Source organism: Ovis canadensis, chromosome 5 (genome assembly GCF_042477335.2).
Source record: "Ovis canadensis isolate MfBH-ARS-UI-01 breed Bighorn chromosome 5, ARS-UI_OviCan_v2, whole genome shotgun sequence".
Classification (NCBI taxonomy): domain Eukaryota; kingdom Metazoa; phylum Chordata; class Mammalia; order Artiodactyla; family Bovidae; genus Ovis; species Ovis canadensis.
The window spans coordinates 114423755-114451716 of record NC_091249.1 but is presented as its reverse complement, the minus strand read 5'-3'; the positions used below and the strand labels follow the sequence as shown (position 1 = coordinate 114451716).

General features: G+C 40.5%; 1 protein-coding gene across 46 annotated transcripts in view; it reads right to left on the bottom strand.

Annotated features, from left to right (window-relative positions):
* Nucleotides 1–27962, bottom strand: part of PAM (peptidylglycine alpha-amidating monooxygenase) — a 323041-nt gene that overhangs the window by 201695 nt on the left and 93384 nt on the right. For 4 of the 46 annotated variants that reach the window (XM_069590197.1, XM_069590216.1, XM_069590228.1 and 1 more), the window contains exon 3: nucleotides 265–380. The exons of the other annotated variants lie outside the window; for them this stretch is intronic. The gene's annotated coding sequence lies outside the window, so the exon portion shown is untranslated. The remainder of the gene's footprint in view (nucleotides 1–264; nucleotides 381–27962) is intronic. 46 annotated transcript variants of the gene reach the window in all.

The following is a 27962-nucleotide window of genomic DNA, read 5'->3' as shown; positions in this document are numbered from 1 at the left end:
TCACACTGCAATCTTGCAGTATCAAAACCTGGTGAGCTACTCCAAAGTATTTTTGAAAGGTTGAAAAGCAAACTAGGAGATGGGAATATCTTGGAAGATGTTTGTGAAGCAAAATTAGACTAGGTAAGCAAATCCAAAAGCTTCTTAGCCCAAGAATCCTCTGACTTAGATCTTATATCAATGCTTGAGTCCAGACCTTCTCAGTTAAACTATGGGAGTAAGACAAGAAATGCATGATTTTAAAGCTTTTCCTCGTTGAAGAACCTCTGCTCTCCAGGTCGCTGTTCCCTCTGAAGCCTCTCTGCTCAGGTCTAGATGGGCCAGGTCAGATGCAAAATCAGGAAGCTGTTGATAGCAGAACGTCTTCAGGATTGAGGTCACTTTGAAAGTAAAAAGTGAAAGTGAAAGCCGCTCAGTCATATCCGACCTTTTGTGACCCCATGGACTATACAGTCCATGGCATTCTCCAGACCAGAATACTGGAATGGATAGCCTTTCCCTTCTCCAGGGGATCTTCCCAGGGGTTGAACCCAGGTCTCCCACATTGCAGGCAGATTCTTTACCAGCTGGGCCACAAGGGAAGCCCATGAATACTGGAGTGGGTTGCCTATCCCTTCTCCCGCAGATCTTCCCCACCCAGGAATTAAACTGGGGTCTCCTGCATTGCAGGCAGATTCTTTACCAACTGAGCTATCAGGGAAGCTCCATTTGGGTCTTCCTAAATCTGAGTTTAATTCCTGAAATCCCATAACACAATGTTGCAACTTTAGAATCACCCAAAATTTAAAATGTAGATTTCGGGGTTCACATTTAGTGGACATAGTTAGATTCAGATTTAGTAAATTTGGTGAAAACTCTAGAATACATCTTTTCCGTTGCAGGTTGGGTGAAGATCAGTTTAAAAGCCATGGCCTAGAAAATCAAATAAAGGCACACACTGTGTATGAACAGCTACCAAATGTGTAAACAGTGGGAAACACCAACAATATCCTCTAAGAGCCCTGGGGTCCCTTCCAACTAAGACCTATGACTTTCATTCTGTTGTTCCTGTTGCTGTGCGGCCCCTAAGTTGTGTCTGACTCTGTGTGACCCCATGGTCTGCAGTCCTCCAGGCTCCTCTGTCCCCTGCTATCTCCTGGAGTTTGCTCAAACTCAGGTCCATTGAGTTGGTGATGATTCTGTGGCTCCAGTCAAATAACGAAAGCTCTAGAAATGTCTATCTCTGTCATAGCTATAACATACACATCACACTACAGGACTGGAAGACTTTCATTACAGTATAACAACACCTCTCACTTCTTGAGCACTGACCACATGGTAATACTCTGCTGCTGCTTTATTCGCTGCTATATCCCCAGCATCCAGAACAATGTCAAACAGAGAGCAGGTCCTCAGAAATATTTGTTGAATGGATGGATGGATGAGTGCTTTACTGTCTGACAACATCCTATCAGTTAGGTTTGATTATCATCCTTATTATCTAAATGAGAAAACGGATGCATACATGGCTAACTGATGTGTTCCCAGGTTACTTGGCTATTAAATGAAAAAGCCAGACCAAGTTCTATAGAATGCCAGCATCAGTCCCCTAAGCCCACCATACGCTCCACTTCTCATGGGCAGACCAGCAGAGGGGACGCCTCTTCTCCTCATCTCAAGTGAAAGCCCTCTTCCTACTGCTCTGAACCCCCAGGACACTTTATTTGTATTTCCCTTGCTGCTGCTGCTGCTGCTAAGTTGCTTCAGTCTTGCCCGATCCTGTTCGACCCCATAGACGGCAGCCCACCAGGCTCCTCTGTCCCTGGGATCCTTCAGGCAAGAACACTGGAGTGGGTTGCCATTTCCATCTCCAATGCATGCATGCACGCTAAGTCGCTTCAGTCATGTCCGACTCTGTGCGACCCCATGGACAGCAGCCCACCAGGCTCCTCTGTCCACGGCATTCTCTAGGCAAGAATAATGGAGTGGGTTGCCATTTCCTTCTCCAGTACTTCCCTTGGGGTCTGGTCAATGCCTTCTTAATTTTATTGAAAGGAAGGAGACCTACCGTTTATTAATTATACTTTGAGTTCCAGGTTCCATGTGGGTACTTTTAGGAATATTGCCTTACTCATAATACCCTGTCATGATCTAATGGCTATAGGCATATTTTGTTTCATCCTCCATTTCACAAATGAAAATGAAAGTAAAATCTTTGGTCAGTATATCCCAAGTTTGCCCAGTATTAACTGGGGAAGGGGGTGGGGTGCTTAAAACAGTAGCAATCCCCCTACTCCAAATCTTTTGACTCAGGATGTCCCAGCAAGGAGCTTGGATCTGTCTGTCTCCCAGGCTAAGGGTTAACCGTTTAGGGCGGGACCCATGTGTTAGGCAGGCACCTTTGTTCCCTTCACTGCACATACAAGGCCTCAAAAGTGTCTCATCTTTCTAAAATGCCACAGTTTATAAAGTATATTCACATGATTCCCCAAAATAATCATAAGCAGCAAGCATAACCGATATCAGTATTATCTTCTTGTAGCAGGAAAAGTAAACATAATCAACTTCTGTGGCTCCTGGTTAAAAGATTAAAAAAGAAGGAGAAAAGCTTATGTGGAGAGAAAGAGATGATAATTCAAAAAATCTATCCCGCTCTTTTTTTCCCCAAGATAGCTTTCTTTTGACACCCACAGCAGGAAATCACTCTATATGTTATGCAAATTCCAACATGAAATAAGAGGTTTGCTGACAGGATCATGCAGGCTATTTGGAGTAGGCCCCTCAAAAATGATATTTTTCACTGGTAATCATCAATAAAAACCTTCACTGTGTTTTCTTCTATTACAGAACTGGTATTCTCCAAGATAAACTCTTAAAATAGGGCATCATGAGAGAATTTGTAAGATGTGGTATGTATTTAAAGAGAAAAAAAAAAAAACTCCATAATTCTCCAACCGATTTCAGCTTTAATTGAGTTTCTTTAGGATTTCTACTTAAATAAGTTTTCCTAGAAAAATCTGGCCCCTTATCATCTGAGGCACTCTCACTGGAATAGTCTTAGGAAGTAGTTTAGAGAGCAGAATGATATTAGCCTAAATGTAATTTTACTATCTTTAGCTTACTCAAGTAGATAAAATTTCACAGCACAAAGGATAAAAAAAATCCAATTTCCCTTTAAATTTTATTGCAAGTTTCCTCCAAATAAACAAAGAATTGAGTTCCCTGCACCAACCAAAAGGGGGGAAAAAAAAAGATTTTACAATAATCCCAGTGAGAGCAGGGATTCCAACTTGCTCTTCTTACTCGGCAAGGAAACCTTGAGAGGGAAAACCACCCCAGAATCTGGAGAAGGGCTTCCTCACATGAAATGAGATGCTGTGTCGTTCAATCTGGGAACCTTGTACCTTTTGAGTGAAGGATGAGCAAAACTGTACATACAAGCTCAAAGCTCAGTAAAGTGGGCCTTGGCAGAAAGAGGTTTCTACTCGTGGTGGAATCACAGTAGCAAAACCAAATAACACCTTTCGCCTCTGAAAGATGAGGTGGGACCCCACTCCCAAGCCATAGCTAATTGGCCCCTTGACCTACAGGGGCCAATCCAAATCTCCCTGGAAATTTGAAACTGGGAAAAGGAGAAGTTCACTGAGTTGGAATTCACATAGCATCAGACCCAAAGCGACACAGGGTAGAGAAGCCAAAACATCACTTTGCAAATCAAAAGAACGGAGCAGACGCGGGAGGAGGCTAGGCAACTCCGCACAGGCACCCTTGATTCCTGACTGTCCTCTTTGAAGCCCCCAAATCCTAGCTATACTGGCTGCCTTATTAGGGAATGTCCATGGAGTGGCCTGCTCTTTCGTTTCTGTAAATGTTTTTATTTGTGATCATTTTAGTGGGTTCCTATCCCCTGAAACCAAACAGCTCTGACTAAGGCAGCTTCACGGAAGAAGTGATAACTGAGCGAAAACCTCAGGTGTTCACCAGGTGGCCAATGGAGAGGAAGCGTCTCAAGCAGAGGAAGCAGCTTACAGGTCGATCTTGAGGCGGGAGAAAGCTGAGTTCCAAGGACTACAAGGACAGCCAGGAACGCCGGAAGGGGAAGCGGTGGGAATGAGGCTGAAAAGAGGATGCTAAGGACATGTAGTCCATGCAAGCTGTTTAGCCCTTGGTGATGGTGGTGATGGTGAAGTCGCTCAGTCGTGTCCGACTCTTTGCGACCCCGTGGACTGCAGCCTACCAGGCTCCTCCGTCCATGGGATTCTCCAGGCAAGAATACTGGAGTGGGTTGCCATTTCCTTCTCCAGGGGATCTTCCCGACCCAGGGATTGAACCCAGGTCTCCCGCATTGGAGGCAGACGCTTTAACCTCTGAGCATCCTGTAGCTAATGGCATCAGAGGTGTGTTGTAGGAAATCATTCCGGCTGTGATAGTGGAGGCTAGAAGGAGGAGGCTGGGGGCAAGATTGGAGGGCGGAGGCTAGAGAGAAAGTGAGCTTCTCAAGGAGAGCTTTGTGTATCTTTCGTTCCACCCTCAGAGATAATTCAAAGGGAAGGAAAAGGCAAATGGCAACCACTTGGCTTTAAGAAGCAAGGCAGCACAACCCTCTGAGAAAGGAGAGCTTGCCTAGAGGCAGGGCTGGATGGTGTTCCACCCTTCATGCCTGTTGTTTTAAAGAAACAATGACAGCCCAAGGGCTCGTTGATCCAGGAGCAAATCCTCCACCAAATGGGACCCAGGACATGATAAAATACAGATCACAAAAGCAGCTCACCCTGTGAAATACCACGCAATTTCACACCTCATTTCCCCCATTCTCATCACTCATTTATTAATTCCCATCATAACATAAAGCCCTATCAAGCTTTAGTTACTTCAGGAAACATGGCACCTTTCATAAAGCCTGATGAAAGCATTAATAATTAAAGGACGACTTTGAAAGAAGGGCATCGAAACCTCTTTGGTACAATGTTTTTCTTCTATTCACTAATACAAAAGGGAAACCTGCGTACCCCTGAATAAACGGAAGCTGTGGCTGTTCTGATCTTAATTAGTTTAGATAACAGAACAAATCAAATCCCCCAATACTTAAACGGATGGAAATGGAGCTGTCAGGTCGGATGACAGTCTAGGCTGTGGACACAATAAACTGCCTGCCTTATCAGTAATTTCTCTTCCACGTGAATGAAAAAAGTAGACACCACATGCACAATAAACAGCTGTCACTCTTGCAGCTGACCACAAAGCACCGCTTTGGGTGACTTTGACTCAAGTTTTTCTCTTCCCATGCAAAACGCCTGTCAACTGTCTTCACTTATGGATGAGATCCCCTGGCTTAAGCTACACCCAGACAATAGATTCTTCCCTCTCTCACTCCATGCGCCACTGGAATGCAGCATCCTAACCCCATCTGAAATGCTGTTTGTTGTCAGGCACCCTTTTAGTGACAAATAGGTATGATGGAAGCTCCTTTCATCCCTGCTGCTCAGTGAGTGGTCCATGGATTACAACATGGATTATAGTTCAAGGATGAATTACCTGGGAGCTTTTTAGAAATGGGCAGTCTCAGGTCCCACCCAAGCCTGACCGAATTAGAATCTGCATTTTATCAAGATCTCCAAGTGGTCTTGTGTTGAGAGGCACTGCCAGAAACTTTTTGTAAAACACATTTGAGAAGTTTGACTACAATCTAACACCTGATCTCAATTGTTTGCCAGTCTGGAGAAGTGGCTTCCAAAGCCTGCAGGTAAAAATACTGCCATTTACCCTAAGTGGGACTTTCCAGGAAGATGGTAGGTGCTATGAAAACACAGACAAACTTGAAAGTCAGAGAGACTTGAGTTCAGATCTAAGCTCTGTGACACACAGGCCTTGGGACCCTTTGTCCCTCTTGCCTTAGCTAAGAAACCATTATGTTTTCATCTTTTTTTTTTTTTTTAAAGATCATTGTAGACTCACATATTCAAAATTTCCATATACCCTTCACCTCGTTTCCCCTGACAGTAACATCTTGCAGAACTCTAGTCTGATAGTACAACAAGGAAATCTGTTCTCTCTCTCTCTTGTAAGTCTGTTATTTCAAGCATGTTATAAAAGCAGAATCTTATAGCGGGTAATTTTCTGAGATGGGCTTTTCACTTAGCATAATTCCCTTGGGATTCATCCAAGCTGTTTCAAGTATCAACAGTTCATTCTTTGGCACTGCTGAGTCTTAATTCATAGTATAGATGTACCACAGTTTGTACAACTATTCACTTTTTGAAGGACATCTGCGTTGTTTTCCATTTCAGGCTCCTGCAAATAATGCTGCTATGAATAGGCACGTACAGGGTTTTGTGCGAGCATAAATTTCCATTTCTCTGGAATAAATGCTCAAGAATGGAATGCCAGGGTCACAAGATAGTGCTGAGCAAATGGCCTGCTCTCTTCCAGAGTGGCTACACCTCTGTGCATTTGCCGTAGCAGTGTGAGGGATCCGGTCGTCTACATCTCTGCCAACATTTGGTGTTATCAGTCAGTTTTAGTTTTAGCCAATGCGATAGGTATGTAATATTATCTCATTGTGCTTTTTTTTTTTAAAAAGGTAGGAATTTTTATTCCTTTAAAAAAAATTATCTTATCATTGCGCTTTTAATTTGCATTTCCCAAGTGGGTGGTGCTCTTAAGTATCTCTTCATGTGGTAATTGACTATCTATCTTTTTAAGTGAAATGTCCATTCACACCTTTTTGTCCATTCTTTAACTGGATTGCTTGGTTTTACCACAAACAATTCTGTGAGCTTTTGTCAACTGTGAGAGCTTGTCAGATTATGTGGTTTACGGATATTTTCTTCCAGTCTCTTGTATGTCTTTACATCTTCACAGGGACTTGTGTGGAGTAAAATTCCTCCGATTTGATGAGGTCTAATGTATCAATTTTTTCTTTTATGCATGCTGATTTTAATGTCAAGTCTAAGAACTTTTGACTTAGCCCTAGGTGCTGAAGATTTTCTCCTATGTTTTTTCCAAGTTTAATAGTTTTGTTTTTTATTTAACTCTGTGATCCATTTTGAGTTAATTTTTGTATAAGCTGTGAGGTTTAGATTTTTAATTTTACTAATTTTGAATGCCTATTTGCTTGGACCATTCATTTTGAGATGCACCCTCAACTTAATAGTAACTTTGCAAAGAGAAAAAAATCAAGTCATTACACTAAATATACATATCAAATGTAAGCAACCACAGTTCTAGAAACCAGAGCTACTTAAAAACCTGGTAACACTGTGCAGATCTGATGCGGAAATTATGTCTGGCTCAGAGTCTGACTCATAAAAGTCATTCAACAAGCCTGTGAATTAATTGCTTGCTTTTTCTCACATTTGTAATTGTTTTGATTTAATAAATAATGCATTAATTCATTACACTGTTGTTGACTTAACATAGCAATACTTGGAGTAAACTGTGAAAGACCACATGACCCAACATTCCACATCAATCCCATTTACTTAAAGTAATTTCTATTAACAAACTTGCATCAGTCTCCTTTCTATGCATATGTGTACATGCATATACACATATAGAAAAATTTCAGTTGTATTTTGTGAAATCAAATTATCAATATTTTAGCCTTCATGTTTTTCCTCTCATTTTTAAGTCCTTCCTCCATCCTGAGGCTAGTTGAATCATCATTTAATTTCTGTCAATAACTTTTGAATCCACCAGAAATATATTTTTCTGTATTGCATGCAATAGGAGACAAGTTTTATTTATCACAAATAATTACTCAATTATGAGTATAACTGAATGAAATCCTTTCTAGACAGTCTTGACACATGCTATGTACCTATATAGATTTAAACATATTTTCCAGATGTTTATTCTTTTCCATTGACTTAACTCTCCTTTCTAGCATCAGATTTTAACTTTAGATATCTGATAGTTCAAGTTCTCCTCGTCTTATTTGTTAATATTTTGTTGGATACTATTATTTCTGTTTATTTTTCGAGACAAATTAATAAGTCTCTATTTTCAGGTTCAAAAACACAATCCCAGTGAGTTTCTGATTATGAACACCCATACACACACATATACTACATGTGTGTGTGTGTGTGTATGTGTGCGCACATGCAAGAGTTGACAGTGAGCAGGTGGAGAGTGAGAAAACAAGGCTCGATTCTGGGCCATAGAATATATAAATAAGTAGTGCGCTATTACTCCAAGTGCAGAGGACAACTGCCATAATAGATGCAAATTGAAGCCATTTAATCCAGAAAAAAAGAGATAGTATTAACCTTGCAATTATGCTAAGTACAATTTGCTAGCATGAGTTGCCTGAAAGAATTAGGTAATTTCACTCTAAATAACTGAATTTTAATGAAGCTCATTATGTGTGTTATTTCTTATTTCTATCCTAGTTTGTTTACTATTCACAATGACAAAATTGTCTCAAACAAGGTTCTCTGAAACAACCTAGGGTGGGTGGGATGGGGAGGGAGATGAGAGGGAGGTTTAAGAGGGAGGGGGCGTATGTATACCCAAGACTGATTCACGTTGATATTTGGAAGAAAATAACAAAATTCTGTAAAGCAATTATCCTTCAATTAAAAAATAATTTTTAAAAACAGCTCAATGACACACTATTCCTATACTGAAAGGGACAAGGTAAAATCAAGCAAAGAAGGTGTTTCTTCTAACTTTCCAACAATTAAACCAGTTTAATTATTTAGTGAAAATGTCCTCCTGTAACCTAACAATATCCATTTCTCCCTGCCACCTTCATCACAAGAATCTAATTTTTAGTTGCCGTATTGATGCTCAATTAAAGGACAGCATGCCCCAGCCTCAACTACAGATGGATAAAGCCATGTGGCAGATTGCTGGTTGTCTGTCCTTTTTTGCCCCTTCTCCACTCTTGCTAGTTAGAAGCAGCATCTGCTGACTGGAGGCTTAACAGTTGTTCTGGACCAAAATGACAGGGTTTATAACGTAAAGATTAAAGAATGCTAAGCCAGAAGGAGTCTGGGGCCTTAATAAACAGAAAGAAAAGCCATACCACTCTATCCCCAAAATTCTTTCATTTGTGACAGCAATTAAGTTCTCTCTTATTCAAGACAGTTCATATGTTTTGTTATATGCAGCTGAACCCTATCCCAAATTACACAGCACTACCGCTGTCCAGTAAGATCAAAGACCCCAGGTATTAAACTACTTTGTACAGAAATTTCTTTTTTAATTGTCAGTTTTAAAAATTCACTACGTTCAAGTCAATACATTTTATGTCTAAAATTTCCAACAAAATATTTATTTTCTCTAGACTTTGTTTTATCCATCAATATCAACACTTCTGAACACAACGAATATCCAGTCATCCCTCAGAATCCATGGGGGATTGGTTCAGGACCCCCATGGATACTAACATATATATCCACTATTTTTTCTGTTGGTCTATATCTTTTCATTAATTTACGAGATCTTTACTCATTTAGAACCCTTACAGTCTTCAAATGTTATCAAGCAAATTCACTTAAAATCTTCTAGTATATTGACTCAAATAATAACACTTCTTAACTATGCCATGATATATAGAACTGCTGCTTTCTTAAAAATATTGTCATAAAAAATATTGTCATAATGGCCAGTTTTCCATATTTTCGTGGTCATTACTTAATGTCAAACTCTCTCCTAAAAACTTCCATTCTTTAATCCTGCTATCTTATTTTCAAATCTATGAAATAGAAAGGTACAATACACAGAAACATCTTTCTCCCTCAAAATTCATGTTTTAATCCTAATCTCCAATGTGATGGTATTTGAAGGTGAGGCCCTAGGTAAATAACTTCAATATGTTCAAGCTGGAGTTAGAAAAGGCAGAGAAACCAGAGATCAAATTGCCAACATCTGCTGGATCATCAAAAAAGCAACAGAGTTCCAGAAAAACATCTACTTCTGCTTTCTAGACTCTGCCAAAGCCTTTCACTGTGTGGATCACAAAAAAACTGTGGAAAATTCTGAAAGAGATGGGAATACCAGACCACCTGACCTGCCTCTTGAGAAATCTGTATGCAGGTCAGGAAGCAATAGTTAGAACTGGACATGGAACAACAGACTGGTTCCAAGTAGGGAAAGGAGTACGTCAAGGCTGTATATTGTCACCTTCCTTCTTTAACTTATATGCAGAGTACATCATGAGAAATGCTGGGCTGGATGAAGCACAAGCTGGAATCAAGACTGCTGGGAGAAATATCAATAACCTCGGATATGCAGATGACACCACCCTTATGGCAGAAAGTGAAGAAGAACTAAAGAGCTTCTTGATGAAAGTGAGAGTGAAAAGTTGGCTTAAAACTCAACATTCAGATAACTAAGATCATGGCATCTTGTCCCATCATTTCATGGCAAATAGATGGGGAAACAGTGGAAACAGTGACAGACTTTATTTTTCAGGGACTCAAAATCACTGCTAATGGTGATTGTAATCATGAAATTAAAGGATGCTAGCTCCTTGGAAGAAAAGTTATGACCAACCTAGACAGCATATTAAAAAGCAGGGATATTAAAAAAAAAAAAAAAGCAGGGATATTACTTTGCCAGCAAAGGTCCGTCTAGTTAAGGCTATGGTTTTTCCAGTAGTCATGTATGGATATGGGAGTTGGACTATAAAGAACGCTGAGTGCTGAAGAATTGGTGCTTTTGGTGGTGTTGGAGAAGACTCGAGAATCCCTTGGACTGCAAGGAGATCCAACCAGTGCATCTTAAAAGAGATCAGTCCTGGGTGTTCATTGAAAGGACTGATGCTGAAGCTGAAACTCCAATACTTTGGCCACCTGATGGGAAGAACTGACTCATTTGAAAAGACCCTGATGCTGGGAGGGATTGGGGGCAGGAGGAGAAAGGGAAGACAGAGGATGAGATGGTTGGATGGCATCACCGACTCAATGGACATGAGTTTGAGTAAACTCCGGGAGTTGGTGATGGACAGGGAGGCCTGGCGTGCTGCAGTCCATGGGGTCGCAAAGAGTCAGACACAACTGAGCGGCTGAACTGAACTGAACTGAGAGCAGAGGCCCCCAGAATGAGATTAGTGCTCTTTTATAAAAGAGTCACACTAGAGAGTTCCCGCCCCCCCCTTCCTCCAGGTGAGCTGCAATGTCAGGAGGGTCATCTATAATCAGAAAGTTGGTTCTCAGCAAATCTTCTGGAGCCTTGATCTTGGACTTCTTGCCTCCAGAACAGTGAGAAACAAATTTCTGTTGTTTATAAGCCACATAATCATTGGTATTACATTGTAGCAGCCCAACTGGACTGAAACAAGAGGATTATAGTCCATTTTCTTATACTATTTGCATTTATTCTGAAATTCTCATTCCTCATTCCCATCTATAATTTAAAGGACACCTGTATTACACTACTGCTGCTGCTGCTGCTGCTGCTGCTGCTAAGTCGCTTCAGTCGTGTCCAACTCTGTGCGACCCCATAGACGGCAGTTCACCAGGCTCCGCCGTCCCTGGGATTCTCCAGGCAAGAACACTGGAGTGGGTTGCCATTTCCTTCTCCAATGCAGGAAAGTGAAAAGTGAAAGTGAAGTTGCTCAGTCGTGTCCGACCCTTAGTGACCCCATGGACTGCAGCCCCCATGGGATTTTCCAGGCAAGAGTTGCCCACAAACCAAGAAGGCTATTAAGTCTAAACTGAAAATGTTTCTTGTCCTTTAGCAATTCCTTTTTGGAGCTAAAAGAGACAATGAAGGATTCGTGGATTTTCTGACAGACAGAAACAGGCTGTCACGACCACTTAAAATGGTTAGAAGTTACTTATGCTTGAGGCTCACTTTCTAAGCTTCAGTGCGGTATGTGCTTTAGGATGCCACACAGACAGTAGACTCATTTGTCAGTTACAGATAAGGGTGGCTGTGAGACTCTGGAAGGTAGAAAAGTAATCAGAAGTGGGAAGGACATCATTTATTCTATACATGTTGATTTATTCAATAAATAACTTATGGGGTTTACAATGTACCAAGGGCTTCCCAGGTGGCTCAGTGGTAAAGAATCCGCCTGCAAATGCACGAGATGCGGGTTTGATCCCTGGGTCAGGAAGATCCCCTGGAGAAGGAAATGGCAACCCACTCCAGTATTCTTGCCTGAAAAACTCCATGGACAAAGGAGCTGGGCGGGCTACAGTCCATAGGGTCGCAAAAGCACCTGGCAATACTTAGCAACTAAACAACAACAAAAATCTATCAGTGGCAAAACAGATAAAGATCTTGGACCTTGTGCAGCTTACAGTCCAGCAGGAAAATGGACATTAAACATGTATAAGTCACTAACACGGTGTGTGAAAAGGTGACTCTCCTCCATGGGAAAAAGAAAATGGGAAGAAGGGTAATGGAGAGAGGTCCACTGGGTGAGGAGGAAGCTGCAGGCTGGTAAGGGGGGCATGGTTTGAGACTCAAAGGCAGGCAAGGAATGCGTGCGGTGGATATCTGCAGGTGTCTCCAGGGAGATAAGAGAGCTGGAGCTGAGCAGCTACGAGGAGGTGACTGCGGTCAAAGAAGAAAGGGGAGCAGGTCCGGCAGGTATGGAGAAGGTACTGTAGGTCCCCATAGGTCACCCACTCTTCAAGGACCTTAGCTTGTTCCCTGGGTCAACTGGAGAGTCACCGCAGGGTCTGGGAAGAATGGCATGACTGGATTTCCATTTTAAAATGCTCACTATGACCCCTAAGATCCATTTAAGGCCACTAATGTCTGTCTAGTCAAAGCTATGGTTTTTCCAGTAGTCATGTATGGATGTGAGAGTTGGACTATAAAGAAAGCTAAGTACCAAAGCATTGATGCTTTTGAACTGTGGTGTTGGAGAAGACTCTTGAGAGTCCCTTGGACTTCAAGGAGATCCAACCAGTCCATCCTAAAGGAAATCAGTCCTGGGTGTTCATTGGAAGGACTGATGCTGAAGCTGAAACTCCAATCCTTTGGCTACCTGATTCAAAGAACTGACATTTGAAAAGACCCTGATGCTGGGAAAGAGTTAAGGCAGGAGGAGAAGGGGACGACAGAGGATGAGATGTTTGATGGCATCACCGACTCAATGGACATGAGTTTGAGTAAACTCTGGGAGTTGGTGATGGACAGGAAGGCGTGCTGCGGTCCATGTGGTCGCAAAGAGTTGGACACGACTGAGCGACTGAACTGAACTGAATGGCCCCTTTATTGAGAATAGATCCAAAGGAAGGGCCAGGGAAGGGTTTACGCCCTTCTTGCTTAGACAAGGAAAGTATGTAAAATTATTGCTTTCTGCTGCAATCCAGGTGGTCACAGCTGAATGGTTAAAATAACAAGTGGTTGAAACCTTGATATATTTTGAAGATAGAAACAATAGGATATGCTAACAGATTGTATATGAGATGGGGGAGAATTTAACAACCAGAGACCTCACCCAAGAAAAGTAAAGGAGAGTCACACAGATGGGGTTGTAAGACATCCAGGGAGGGAACCAGGAAAAATTCTGATTAGTTCTTGTTCTTCTCCCCATGTGATGACAAGGTGATGGCAACGCCCCTGACCCTTTATTGAACATGTTAGCAACTAAACTCCAACAGTAAAATGGAGCACCCCCTTCAGCACCCTGTGAAGCCAGACAAGTTGTTTCAAAATTGATATATAGTCCAGTGAATCCCCCTGGTTCTCTTTTCCAAATGTAAAGAACAGGAGGCAAAAAATACAGCAATAAAATACAGTACCAACCTTGAGGATGGATATTATCCAGAGCTCCTGGCTGAGGATATTTTGTGAAGTGTTATTTTTCACAATAGCATCTATGTTTTATAGGTCAAAAGAAAGAAGATCTGTTCTGTCTTATACCATATTTAATGTCCTCTAAGTCTTAGAATGCCGAAACATCTCTCTTAGTGAACTGTCACCTCGCTGGCTGATGACAGCTTTATCCTGGCAGCAATGATTATTAAATAGATCCGCTACAGAGTCAGAGCAGTGAGCAAGGGAGAGTGGAAACAAAGAATGACTTGGGGGGGGGGCATAATTTTAAATTTAACAGGGGAAGAACTGGTTACACTGTAATTTTAATAAATGCATATATTTAAAAGCAATGTTTTTTCCTCTCGGTAGAAAAATTTTCATAGACCTGCATATGACTAATTTACTTCTTTCCTTCCTTTTTTCTTTCTGTTCCAGTCATCTAATTACAGATTGTTATACTTTGCCAACAGCTCTCCCTGGGGGAATAATTTTTTTTTTTTAACTGCAAAACCAGCACCCATCTGCTCTTTTATCCTTAGCACCATTTCGATGATGTTTATAATTCCTTTTATGGGAATAAAGTATCTGCTCAGTGATTAATAATTCAAAATACAGTAAAAGAAAACCAAACAAATGGCCCAGTGTGAGAAAGCAGAATAAGAAATAAGTTTTGAACACAATGCAGTATTTGTCAAAAGCAACATGCTTTATGGGCAGAGCACTGAGCAACTGAGCTGTATATTTAAAGATCTAGTGTGTAGTCAAGAATGGCAGTGGGCATTTTTTCCTTCTAAAAACCCTGATTGCGTTACTATGACATCATTTGTTTGATGTCTGATTAATTGAAAACTGCCTTCTAGTATATAGCTGTCTTCCTCTCTGCAATTTCAACAACTGATAGTAGTTCTACAGGATTTGTTAAATCACCGTGAAATCTGGATTTAATTCATGTCAATCCAAGACTCTCTTCTCCACCCCATCCACCCAAACATCTGTAGCTTTTCATCTTCAGCCTCTGCATTTTAAAGATGGAAAAAAAAGAGGCTCTCTCCCACCTTATCTAACCAAATGCATCAACTAGCACAATTACCTAACTGACCCAGTTTTACTTTTAGCCACTACACGCATTTCAAAAGAAGGAAGGGTGGAAATACCTCTTGCCTAGACAGGTTTTCTATGGCATTTAACTTTTTTTTTTTTGCTTTACAATACTGTATTGGTTTTGCCATACATTGATATGAATCCGCCACGGGTGTACATGAGTTCCCAATCCTAAACCCCCCTCCCACCTCCCTCCCCATATCATCTCTCTGGGTCATCCCAGTGCACCAGCCCCAAGCATCCTGCATCCTGTATCGAAGCTAGACTGGCGATTCGTCTCTTACATGATAGTATACATGTTTCAATGCCATTCTCCCAAATCATCCCACCCTCTCCCTCTCCCACAGAGTCCAAAAGTCTGTTCTATACATCTGTGTCTCTTTTGTTGTCTCGCATACAGGGTTATCATTACTATCTTTCTAAATTCCATATATATGTGTTAGTATACTGTATTGGTGTTTTTCTTTCTGGCTTACTTCACTCTGTATAATTGGCTCCAGTTTTATCCACCTCATTAGAACTGATTCAAAAGTATTCTTTTTAATGGCTTAGTAATACTCCATTGTGTATATGTACCAAACTCTTTTCAGTGATAAATCTCTGAAAGTGGAGAGAGGGAAAAAATCCCAGTGATTCTACATGGAATCCTTGACTATAAACTCTGAAAACAACTGGAACTAGTTTTGATAGAAAGTGAGTGGCATTTCCCATGGAGCAGGTATCTGGGATACTACCAAAGTTCCGTTTCTCAGCCTGGATGGTGTTCCATAGGTGTTTATAGCTATTCTTTAATCTGTCCAAGCCCTCTGTGTGCATCTGTATGGATGATATATATCACAATTAAAAAGTAATGGAATTTTCTTTAAAGATCTTTAGGAATTCAAATTCTCAGGTGTACTTCTTCTGAGATTCAAGGAGTTGAAGGTGATTATTTCAAGGATTATTCTAGACCTCTGATTCTATATTTATTACATATTAGTCAATCCATCACTGTCAACTTTTCATCTTAAAGAATACTTAAAGGTAAAAAATCAGAAAGTATTCCATCTTAATCAAGATTTTTAAATCACGAATAAAGGACATTCATAATATATGTATTATCACTAAAGAATTAGAATAGGAGGTAAAAACTGCAAGTCTCTGCCTCTCCAAACTATTTTCTTCTTCTTCTTTACTGCTCTTATTTACAAACAGAAATTCACTATTAAGCAAACATTCTCTTTGAAGTAACAATAAAATAAAAACAAAAGAAAACCAGACATTTACCTTGAGAGTACAATTACAATAGTGTATGTTTCTCTTTTAAATAATAAGAATTATTTTCAACCAAAACCTTAGGTGTTTAAGAAAGCTTTGTTGTCATATATGAAGAAAATGGAAGTTAGGAAATTATTAAATCATATTCATATACTTCCTTCCCTTTTTTCTATTACATTCATTTGAATTCAACTTTTTAGTATCTAGTAATAATAACTGACATTTTAGAAAGAACAATATGCAAACGGTCTTTAAACGTAGCAATTTTCACACAAAAACAAACTTAAGCCTTTGTGTTGTCTATGTCTTCCCCCTTTGAGGGAGCAATTCAGGTCCAAAGAACATAATAGTCAGTCTTTAAGACTTATATGGCTAAAAATAGTGAAATGAATTGCAAATGTAATAAGACTTTACCAGAAACACTGGGAAAACACCATGTTGTTTAAAGGCAACCACTTCTAATGTGTAAACTGATGATACTCATGTACTTTTTTAAAGTAACGAAAAAGATGGCACATAAGAATGAACTTGTGATTCCATTTCTTTCCATCTCAGGAGTAGACAAACAAAAGCACGGCCAACTAAATTTTCAAAACGTATTTTCTTGTTAAATGTTGCTTTAAAATACTTCAAAATTTTTCTATGAAAATATCTATACTGATTGCTGTAAATGCATGATGGCATTATCCACATAAAGGATTTCTTTAGGTCATGGCATTCTCCTCAGTGTTACATTATAACTTAAGGTAAGCCACATAATCAACTGCATCATAATGAATCATACAAACCTTCAAAGGACTTATCTAATTTCACTTGTGCAGTCTAAAGTGCATCGTAATTGAGCTGTTTTCTACATGTCTCTGATGTTTGTTCTGATTAACTCTAAATGTGGCTCAGCATCCTACTCTCTTTGAGGAAAATATAAATAGCAAACGACAGGAAACTAGTTATTAAGGTACTCATTTACATTTTATGTAATTGACAAGAATACATTAAGTTACTTGAATTAGCCCCTTACGTTTTGTTTTCATTTAATCACCTAGGTATTAGGAAGGAAAGGCATATATATGTGGGTTAAAGTTATAAAATTAAACTATTAATTTGGTTAAAAAACACAACGTTTGAACGTTATTTGTTTCAGACACTGTGTAAGCCTCTGAAAAAACAAAGATGAACAGAAATGATGCTTACCTTGTTTTTAATGGGGCAAGAGGTGATGGCATTTTAGAAAGGGTTGGAAAACAAATATTACAAGGCAATGTGAGAAGGCCTACAACGGAGGCAAATTCAACATGCTGCGTGGTTGCTAGGGGGATCGAGCAAGGGGCTAGTGGAAGGAGAGGACATAAGCAACCTTCTAAAATACAGAATGATTAGTGAATTCTTAACAGGGAGTAAGAACGTGAAGGCGTATAAAGCAAGGGCAGCACAGCACATCCCTGAGGAGAGAGAAGAGGGCTGGCTTGCCATTGGCCTCAACTCTGGGTACATGGAAAACTGTGGATGAGGCCAGGCTATTGCGAGTCTGGGGGCCGGTTCAGTTCAGTTCAGTTCAGTCCCTTAGTCATGTCCAACTCTCCGCGACCCCATGAAATGCGACATGTCAGGCCTCCCTGTCCATCACCAACTCTGGGTGTTTACTCAAACTCATGTTCATCGAGTCGGTGATGCCATCCAGCCATCTCATCCTCTGTCGTCCCCTTCTCCTCCTGCCTTCAATCTTTCCCAGCATCAGGGTCTTTTCTAATGAATCAGTTCTTCGCATCAGGTGGCCAAAGTGTTGGAGCTTCATTTTCAGCATCAGTCCTTCCAATGAACACCCAGGACTGATTTCCTTTAGGATGGACTGGTGGGATCTCCCTGCAGTACAAGGGACTCTCAAGAGTCTTCTCCAACACCAGTTCAAAAGCATCAAATATTTGGCGCCCAGCCTTCTTTATGGTCCAACTCTCACATCCACACATGACTACTGGAAAAACCATAGCTTTGACTCGATAGACCTTTGTTGGCAAAGTCGTCTCTGCTTTTTAATATGCTGTCTAGGTTTGTCATAGCTTTTCTTCCAAGGAGCAAGCATCTTTTAATTTCATGGCTGCAGTCACCATTTTCGGTGGTTTTGGAGCCCAAGAAAATAAAGTCTGTCACTGTTTCCATTGTTTCCCCATCTATCTATGGGCCAGAGTAAAGGAAAAAAAGAACACGAGAAGGAAAAAATAGCTTGCTCTTCCTTATCATTCAGGATTCAGTTTCTGTATGGAGTCAGTGGTCCTCTTTGTGCTGCCCCCAGCACCCCCAGTACAACTGGAGAAGGAAATGGCAACCCCACTCCAGTATTCTTGTCTGGGAAATCCCATGGACAGAGGAGCCTGGTGGGCTACAGTCCATGGGATCACAAAGAGTTGGACATAAATGAGCACGCACACGCGCACACACACACATGCACATACACACACATTACAATACTGCACTGCTCTGTCACCACTCCAAGCCTTGAGCTATTCACAATGAACACATTCCCTCATTTAAGTTGTACATTGTTCAGCCTCCTCATGAGACAGTAAGTTTCTAGAGAGTGGAGAGGTGTATTTCTAGCTCCTAGAATAATGCTCAGCATATGGTAGGCACTTGATAATATAGTTGAAAGGAGGAATTAAATCAGCAAGAAAAGAGAAAGGAAAAGTACAGAGGAGGGCAGGAAGTGGGGTCCACAAAAAAATGAACAGGAATAGAGAATAATAACAATAAACCAGCATCTCAAATGTTCCCCATGGTACCAATCCCTCAGATACCCCAGAAATCATTCCCAACCCAAAGTTTAAAAAGAATATTTTGAAAGCACTATAGTGCTTTCATACTGCAAAAGCTTGTCAGATTGAAAGCCAGAACATCAACTGTACTTTATGCATACTGCTATTTCAACCAAAAGAAATAAAAATAAATACATCTTTAATGGGGAATATTATGATTGAGAGCTCATTCAAAAAGTAGGGTTTTCAACATAAACTATTAATCTGTTCAATAATCATATTTGTTAGAAAGGAATGGAGAACTATTGTGTGAACCATAAGTTCAAATTCCTATCCTGAGCACTTAAGTTTTTTCCATAAACATCGCTGTATTGACCTGCCTTTTTTGCATTTTACTGCTGTTACATTCAAAAATTTAATCTTGTAGACAAATGGTAATTCAAGAACACAATTCAAGTGATATATTATTCCCTTTGACTACAAAGGTATGTTTGCCCATATAGTTTTTTTTCCATTCAAATTTTGCAACAGCTGGTACATGATATATTTCTGAATACAAAATACATACTCTGCTTTCTCAACTATTATAACATATAGCAATTTCTACAATCTCCCATCTTCTCTGAAACACTTAAAACACATTTTAAATTTAAATTACAGGAAAGTTATCTATGCCATTTTCTTTGATATAACTTGAATATTTTAATTGTATTCAATGTGGGTTAAAGTAAAATGTCATGAGCCTCATTATTTAAATTTCATATAAGAAAACCATCTTCAGTTGAAGTATTTTGACATATACAAGGAAACACTGTACCCAGTGTTGCTAGTCGGCAAAAATTAAATACCTTTTGGCATTATAATTCCCCCTGCATTGGGGGGGATATTCTTCCAGTTTGGGTACACTTATACTTCTATTTCATCTTTAGAGATGTGAATCCTATTAAAAGAAAAGATACACTTAACAGGAGAAAATTAAAATCAGTGTTCTCATTGATAAAGAATCTCCTTTGAACAATTTATAGATTCATTTCCAATAACAAAGAGCTTGTTTTAGCTTGACAACCCAGCCACCACCAATGACAGGTATACTCTTTAATGAGGCAGCAGCTTACTTCATTACATGTACCCGAGTCCCATCCTGCTAGAAGAGATGATTATGGTCACTGCTTGGCTTGTATGTATTCACTGAGGTCAACATGCACACCCCCAAAGAGAAGGGACAGCTGGGTGACCCTGACATGTCTTATAAACCTGGAAACTGGCATCCATTCAACAGGCCACAGTGAGCGCCAGACTCATAAGGCTGGCATGAAAACGATCAATTGCCATAAACATGCAAGATTCATATTACTACCAGTAATGGCCAAAAAAAAAGAAAAATGAAGTCATTGATTTCTCTCTTTTCCTTCTATGTAAGATCTGAACTACAAGGGGGAAAAAAAAACACAGGCTGAAAAGTAAACCAAACTGGCCTCTTGCCCCAGTGTCTGTACACAATACCCACAGCAGGAAATGCATGGTGAGTAGACGGATACCATCTTCTGGTGCCCGGTTACTGTAATTGCCTCGTAACTCATCTCACTGCTTTTGCCCTTGCCACCTTGCAATCTGTTCTCAACACACAGCAATCACAGTAAGCCTTTGAAGCTATAGCAGTCCATAGCACTCCTCCACCTGACACCCCCCAGAGCCTCTCATTCGGGCCAGAGTAAGAGCCAGCACGCTTCCGCTGGCATGCTGCTGCTGCTGCTACTAAGTCACTTCAGTCATGTCCGACTCTGTGCAACCCCACAGACAGCAACCCACCAGACTCCCCCTCCCTGGGATTCTCCAGGCAAGAGCATTGGAGTGGGTTGCCACAGGCATGCAGGGCCCTACAAAACCAGGTTCTCCTTCACCAGCCTCCACACTTGCTGGCCCCTTGCTGTTCTGTCACGCTCAGGGTCTCTGCACTTGCTGCTTCCTCTGCCTAGAATATTCTTGCTGCATGGAGCCAAGTGGGCTTCCCTGGTGGCTCAGCTGGTAAAGAATCCAACTGCAATGCGGGAGACCTGGGTTCGATCCCTGGGTCGGGAAGATCCCCTGGAGAAGGGAAAGGCTACCCACCCCAATATTCTGGCCCGGAGAATTCCATGGACTGTATAGTCCATGGGGTCGCAAAGAGTCGGACACGACTGAGGGACTTTCACACAACACGTGGACTTTCCCCACACAAGTGGTTTCCGCTCTTGTTCACCCTCAGGTCTTTGTTCGATTGTCACCGTCTCTGCAAGGTCTTCGCTGACCTCCACATCTCACACTGCAACCTCCCTGTGCTTCAGCCTCCCCATCTCCCTTCACTGCTCCGAAATGCTTGGTCTCATTGCAGTATTTTAAAAACAGGCCTTAATTTCTGACTATAAGCTCTATGCAAGCAGGGATTTTTTGTGTTTCATTCGCTATTATACCTCTAAAACTTAGCACAGGACATAGCAGGTCGTCAGTAACACTATGATATTATAGCAAACTCTATTAAACTCAGGTTCAAGCCAAATGTTCCTAAACGAAGGGGAAAAGATTGCCTAAATAATGTAGAATGGAAATGAGATGTTTCTCTTTTTTAAAAATCATCACATGCCTAGTGAGTCAGTAAGTTGAGTAAACTCAGGAGAGTTTCCACATATTCAAAAAATCTTTTGTTTAACCAAATGCTCAATGTGAAATTAAAGAGTACATTTCAAATCCGTCTTTGATCAAAAATTTCAAAAACAAAAATAAGAAGTCTTTAATGTCAAACACATTCAGTAATTAAATTAGTTATATATGCCTTTGATTCTTTTCTCTATGGAATCAGAATTGTCATGAAAATAAGGACACACCAGTACCTCTTCATTTTGGTCCCATGAACACCTACACATATAAATACTGTACTTTAGCCATTGTATTATAACTGCTTAGTAGAAAGTAAAACATCTGTCTGCAATGCAGGAGACCCGGGTTTGACCCCTGGGTTGGGAAGATCCCCTGGAGAAGGAAATGGCAGCCCATTCCACTATTCTTGCCTGGAAAATCCTGTGGACTGCGGAGCCTTGTAGGTTACCGTCCATGGGGTCGCAAAGAGTCGAACATGACTGAGCGACTTTCAGATGATCACAAATAGCTCCGGGCAGAAACTGCTGCCAGAAAATGTGGGTTTCTGGGGGACCAGAGCAAGAGGCCTTTGCCTTGGTAGTTCTGGGCTCCACTCATTGGAATGTGAAGAAGCCAAGTCTCTAGCTGCCTTTCAAGTACTGATGGCAAATGAGTCAAACACTTGAAAAAAAAATTTTTTTTTCTATGAAACCAAAATCTCACAAACAAGATCTGACAAAATTATGACTTCTATAGTAGCTGTTCCAGGATTAAACTTACTGAATCCTTATGTCAAAAATACTTTTATGCCATTTTCTTTCAATGGATACATCAAGAAAAGAAGAGTTGTCATTCGTACAAGGTTTGATCTCCACAATGTGTTCATCCCCTTCCCCAGTAGCCTGTAGCACTGATAATCTTTCGAGAACAAGCTCCGTACTTCATTTCCTGTGTGTCCATATTATTTCTACCTAAGAGCTCCTTGAGGGAAGAAACCGTCAATTAATAAATACTTAATTTGACAAGGAGAATCCCTGTTTATAATATCATCAAAGAAAAACAAGCTAAAATGTTTATCAATGATGGGAAGGGAAGCTGCAGGCGCCTGCAGAGTGTAATAGCAGGCAGAGCTGCTAGGCTCCCTCTGCTCACAGCAGGTGAACAGGAAGGATTTCGCGGAAAGGTACCATCCCGTCCCATCTGCCTTCAGAGTCCTCATCTGCTCCTTTCTTCACCTGCCCGCCCCCTGTCGTCCACTGCGCTGCCATTTTGTTGTTACACTAACTGACATTCTCACTGACTAAAAACTAAGCAAGTGGCTCAATTTTTTTCATAGGCTTTTGTTTTAATCTGACAATACAGTTGATGGGACAGTATTACCTCCATTGTATAGATGAGAACACAGTGGCCTAAGTGAAGTGATGTGACTTTAATTTGTTCAGTGACACAGTGTCTCAAAGAAAAGGCTTCACGTCAGGACCAACTGACGCAAAGCCTACGTCCCTGGTCCCGTACCTGTTCTGTCTCCTGCCTGTCTAGAGTTGGTTATATGTCCAGTTGGGCAGCTTACACACTTTTATATGATTGAGCTTCCCATGACTTAGCATTCCAACTGGTTCGTACAAGAAAGCTGGCATATAATTACAGAATCAAGGGCAGTATATAAGAATAAGAGAAACTGGAGATAATATTTGGAAACAAAGAGAACATGAAAGCCCCTGAAAATACACTGGATTAGCTTGACTTTTGGAGAAGGAAATGGCAACCCACTAGTGTTCTTGCCTGGAGAATCCCAGGGACAGGGAAGCCTGGTGGGCTGCCATCTATGGGGTCACACAGAGTTGGACACGACTGAAGCGACTTAGCAGCAGTGGCTTGACTTTGTCCTAGGTGTGAGCAAGGGTTAGTGTCAAGCCTGCCTTAAGAGGATGCTAGCTCCAATAATATCTTACTATTCCTGTTTAAAAGGAATTACTGTATATCCCTGAAATAATTAACTCAGGGCTAGACACAAAGTAGAACTCAAATGCCAGGACACAGAAAAGTTTGGAAAGTCGTGATCATGGTTAATTTGGACATTTCCCAATTTTTCAAGCTACAGAGAACCGCAAAAAAAGAGGGAACAGCTGCTGATAATCTTTAAAGCCTGGGTTTCAATGGGATGTAGGACTTTGGTACCTCTGGTTACTAAGGTGAAAACAGAGTATGTCTCAGGAAAGGCAAATGGCTGGAGGAAGGTGTAGTGTATATGAGAGGGGGACAGTGAGGAAGAGACTAGTTCTATTTTAAGAAGGATAATACCATAGCAGAATGCCATGAAATTCACATAGCATCTTAACAGATTTTAAAAATTCTACCACGTGAGCACTGCAGTAAATTTTTTCTACTTAAGAGAAGTACGATATGGGAAAAGAGTCATCATTTGCGTTAGATATTTGCTGTGTGCCAACAATGATATCCAGGGAAACACACAAACCATATCCTCAGGGTTAAAAAATGGTATGAAATACAGTTGTATTATACATAACATCACAATACAAACATTTCTCTTCTGTATCGATAAATATATTTCTATCCACACACATATATATGCGCATGTTTTGGCAATTATAGGCTTACCTTGTTTCACCATGATTTGCAGATAATTTTTTACAGATTGAAAGCTTGTGGCAACCCTCTATCCAGCAAACCTATCAGCACCATTTTTCCAACAGCATTTGCTCACTTTGCGTGTCTGTGTCACATTTGAATCATTCTTGTAATATTTCAAGCTTTTCATTATTAATTATTGTATGTGTTATGATGATCTATGATCAGTAATCCTTTTTAGCATATCAAACTCATGTTTTTATTATTACTTAAGATGCGAGAATTAGGTTCTTTAAAACTTTAATTCAAATTTAAATTGATATCCTTAACTTGTCAATTTTTTAAAATTTATTTTTAATTGGAAGATACTTGCTTTACAATGCTGTGTTGGTTTCTGCCATACATCAGCATGAATCTGCCACAGGTATACATGTCCCCTCCTTCTTGAACCGACCTCCCACCTCCACCCCATCCTACCCCTCTAGTTTGTCACAGAGCAACAGACTGAGCTCCTTATGTTATGAAGAAAATTCCCACTAGCTATCGATTTTACACATGGTGATGAGTGTTTCAATGCCACTCACTTCAATTCATCGCACCCTCTCCTTCCCAGCCTGTGCCTACAAGTCTGTTGTCTATGTCTGTGTCTCTCTATTCCTCCCCAGCAAATAGGTTCCTCAGTACCATTTTTCTGCATTCTATAGGTATGCATTAATAAACATTTGTTTTCTCTTTCTGACTTACTTCACTCAATCAGTGATCTTTAAGTTACCATTGCAAAAGATCAAGACTCATTGAAGACTGAGATAACGGTTACCATATTTTAGCAATATAGTACTTTTTAAATTAAGTATGTACTTTTTAAAGACATAATGCTATCGAACACTTAATAGACTTCAGTAAAGTATAAACATCTTTTTATGTACTGGGAAACAAAAAAGTTTGTGTGACTCACCTTATTGTGATATTCACTTTACTGTGGTGGTCTGGAACTGAATCTGCTGTATCTCTGAGGTATGCCTGTACTTATAAATAATTCAGGCTAATTCCCCAAAGATTTAATCCTTGTTGAAATGTGTCCTTTAAAAAGCTGATGGCACATTTTGTAAGAAAAGAGCTTAATAATGAAGGGTCATGCTTAAAAAGATGTGCATATGAAACTGTATTTTTCTTTCTCACATGAATTCTGCATTTTCCAAATTGAATAATAACCATGATATTTTTAACAAGATAATTTTCACTTTCTTTGCATATAATAAAAATGTCAGAGTCTTAACTTTTCATGCCTGCACAATGGATTACAAGGTTATAAAAATGTATTCAGTATAAAGGTTTTCATGAGGTTTATAATAAAATGACTAGGAGAAATGAAAATGAGATTAGAAACCAAAAGAACTAGATTTCAGTCCAGACACTACAACAGATCAGTTATGTGACCTTGATACAACTGAAGAATATCAAGCCTATCACTTCCAAAAGTCCAAATCCCAATTGATTATATCTGACATGGAAGTTGAAACTTATCCATCCCTGGGCTAGTAAGTTACCTGTGCTGAACTCTCTCTAAACTATAAATCAAGAGAGTTACTTGCATCTGAGTTACTTTGCAAACCCTCTCAGATCACCAAAAAGTCAGAGTCAGAGATCTAATTTGCCAAGAAAATGCACTGGTCATAGCAAACACCCTCTTCCAACAACACAAGAGAAGAGTCTACACATGGACATCACCAGATGGCCAACACCAAATCAGATTGATTATATTCTTTGCAGCCAAAGATGGAGAAACTCTATACAGTCAACAAAAACAAGACTGGGAGCTGACTGTGACTCAGATCATGAACTCTTTATTGCCAAATTCAGACTTAAATTGAAGAAAGTAGGGAAAACCGCTAGACCATTCAGGTATGACCTAAATCAAATCCCTTATGATTATACAGTGGAAGCGAGAAATAGATTTCAGGGCCTAGATCTGATAAATAGAGTGCCTGATGAACTACGGACTGAGGCTTGTGACATTGTACAGGAGACAGGGATCAAGACCATCCCCATGGAAAAGAAATGCAAAAAAGCAAAGTGGCTGTCGGGGGAGGCCTTACAAATAGCTGTGAAAAGAAGAGAGGCGAAAAGCAAAGGAGAAAAGGAAAGATATAAGCATCTGAATGCAGAGTTCCAAAGAATAGCAAGAAGAGATAAGAAAGCCTTCTTCAGCAATCAATGCAAAGAAATAGAGGAAAACAACAGAATGGGAAAGATTAGAGATCTCTTCAAGAAAATTAGAGATACCAAGGGAAGATTTCATGCAAAGATGGGCTCGATAAAGGACAGAAATGGTATGGACCTAACAGAAGCAGAAGATATTAAGAAGAGGTGGCAAGAATACACGGAAGAACTGTACAAAAAAGATCTTCACAACCCACATAATCATGATGTGATCACTAATCTAGAGCCAGATATCTTGGAATGTGAAGTCAAGTGGGCCTTAGAAAGCATCACTACGAACAAAGCTGGTGGAGGTGATGGAATTCCAGTTGAGCTGTTTCAAATCCTGAAAGATGATGCTGTGAAAGTGCTGCACTCAATATGCCACCAAATTTGGAAAACTCAACAGTGGCCACCAATCCCAAAGAAAGGCAATGCCAAAGAATGCTCAAACTACTGCACAATTGCACTCATCTCACATGCTAGTAAAGTATGCTCAAAATTCTCCAAGCCAGACTTCAGCAATACGTGAACCGTGAACTCCCTGATGTTCAAGCTGGTTTTAGAAAAGGCAGAGGAACCAGAGATCAAATTTCCAACATCTGCTGGATCATGGAAAAAGGAAGAGGGTTCCAGAAACACATCTATTTCTGCTTTATTGTCTATGCCAAAGCCTTTGACTGTGTGGATCACAATAAACTGTGGACAATTCTGAAAGAGATGGCAATACCAGACCACCTGACCTGCCTCTTGAGAAACCTATATGCAGGTCAGGAAGCAACAGTTAGAACTGGACATGGAACAACAGACTGGTTCCAAATAGGAAAAGGAGTACAACAAGGCTGTATATTGTCACCCTGCTTATTTAATTTCTATGCAGAGTACATCATGAGAAATGCTGGGCTGGAAGAAACACAAGCTGGAATCAAGATTGGCGGGAGAAATCTCAATAACCTCAGATATGCAGATGACACCACCCTTATGGCAGAAAGTGAAGAGGAGCTAAAAAAGCCTCTTGATGAAAGTGAAAGAGGAGAATGAAAAAGTTGGCTTAAAGCTCAACATTCAGAAAAGGAAGATCATGGCATGTGGTCCCATCACTTCATGGGAAATAGATGGGGAAACAGTGGAAACAGTGTCAGACTTTATTCTTTTGGGCTCCAAAATCACTGCAGATGGTGACTGCAGCCATGAAATTAAAAGACGCTTACTCCTTGGAAGGAAAGTTATGACCAACCTAGATAGAATATTCAAAGCAGAGACATTACTTTGCCGACTAAGGTCCATCTAGTTTTTGGACTATGGTTTTTCCTGTGGTTATGTATGGATGTGAGAGTTGGACTGTGAAGAAGGCTGAGTGCCGAAGAATTGATGCTTTTGAACTGTGGTGTTGGAGAAGACTCTTGAGAGTCCTTTGGACTGCAAGGAGATCCAACCAGTCCATTCTGAAGGAGATCAACCCTGGGATTTCTTTGGAAGTAATGATGCTAAAGCTGAAACTCCAGTACTTTGGCCACCTCATGCGAAGAGTTGACTCACTGGAAAAGACTCTGATGCTGGGAGGGATTGGGGGCAGGAGGAGAAGGGGACAACCCAGCATGAGATGGCTGGATGGCATCATGTCTGAGTCAACCCTGGGAGATGGTGATGGACAGGGAGGCCTGGCGTGCTGCGATTCATGGAGTTGCAAAGAGTCGGACACGACTGAGAGACTGAACTGAACTGAACTGAGCTGAGAGATCTAATATCTAT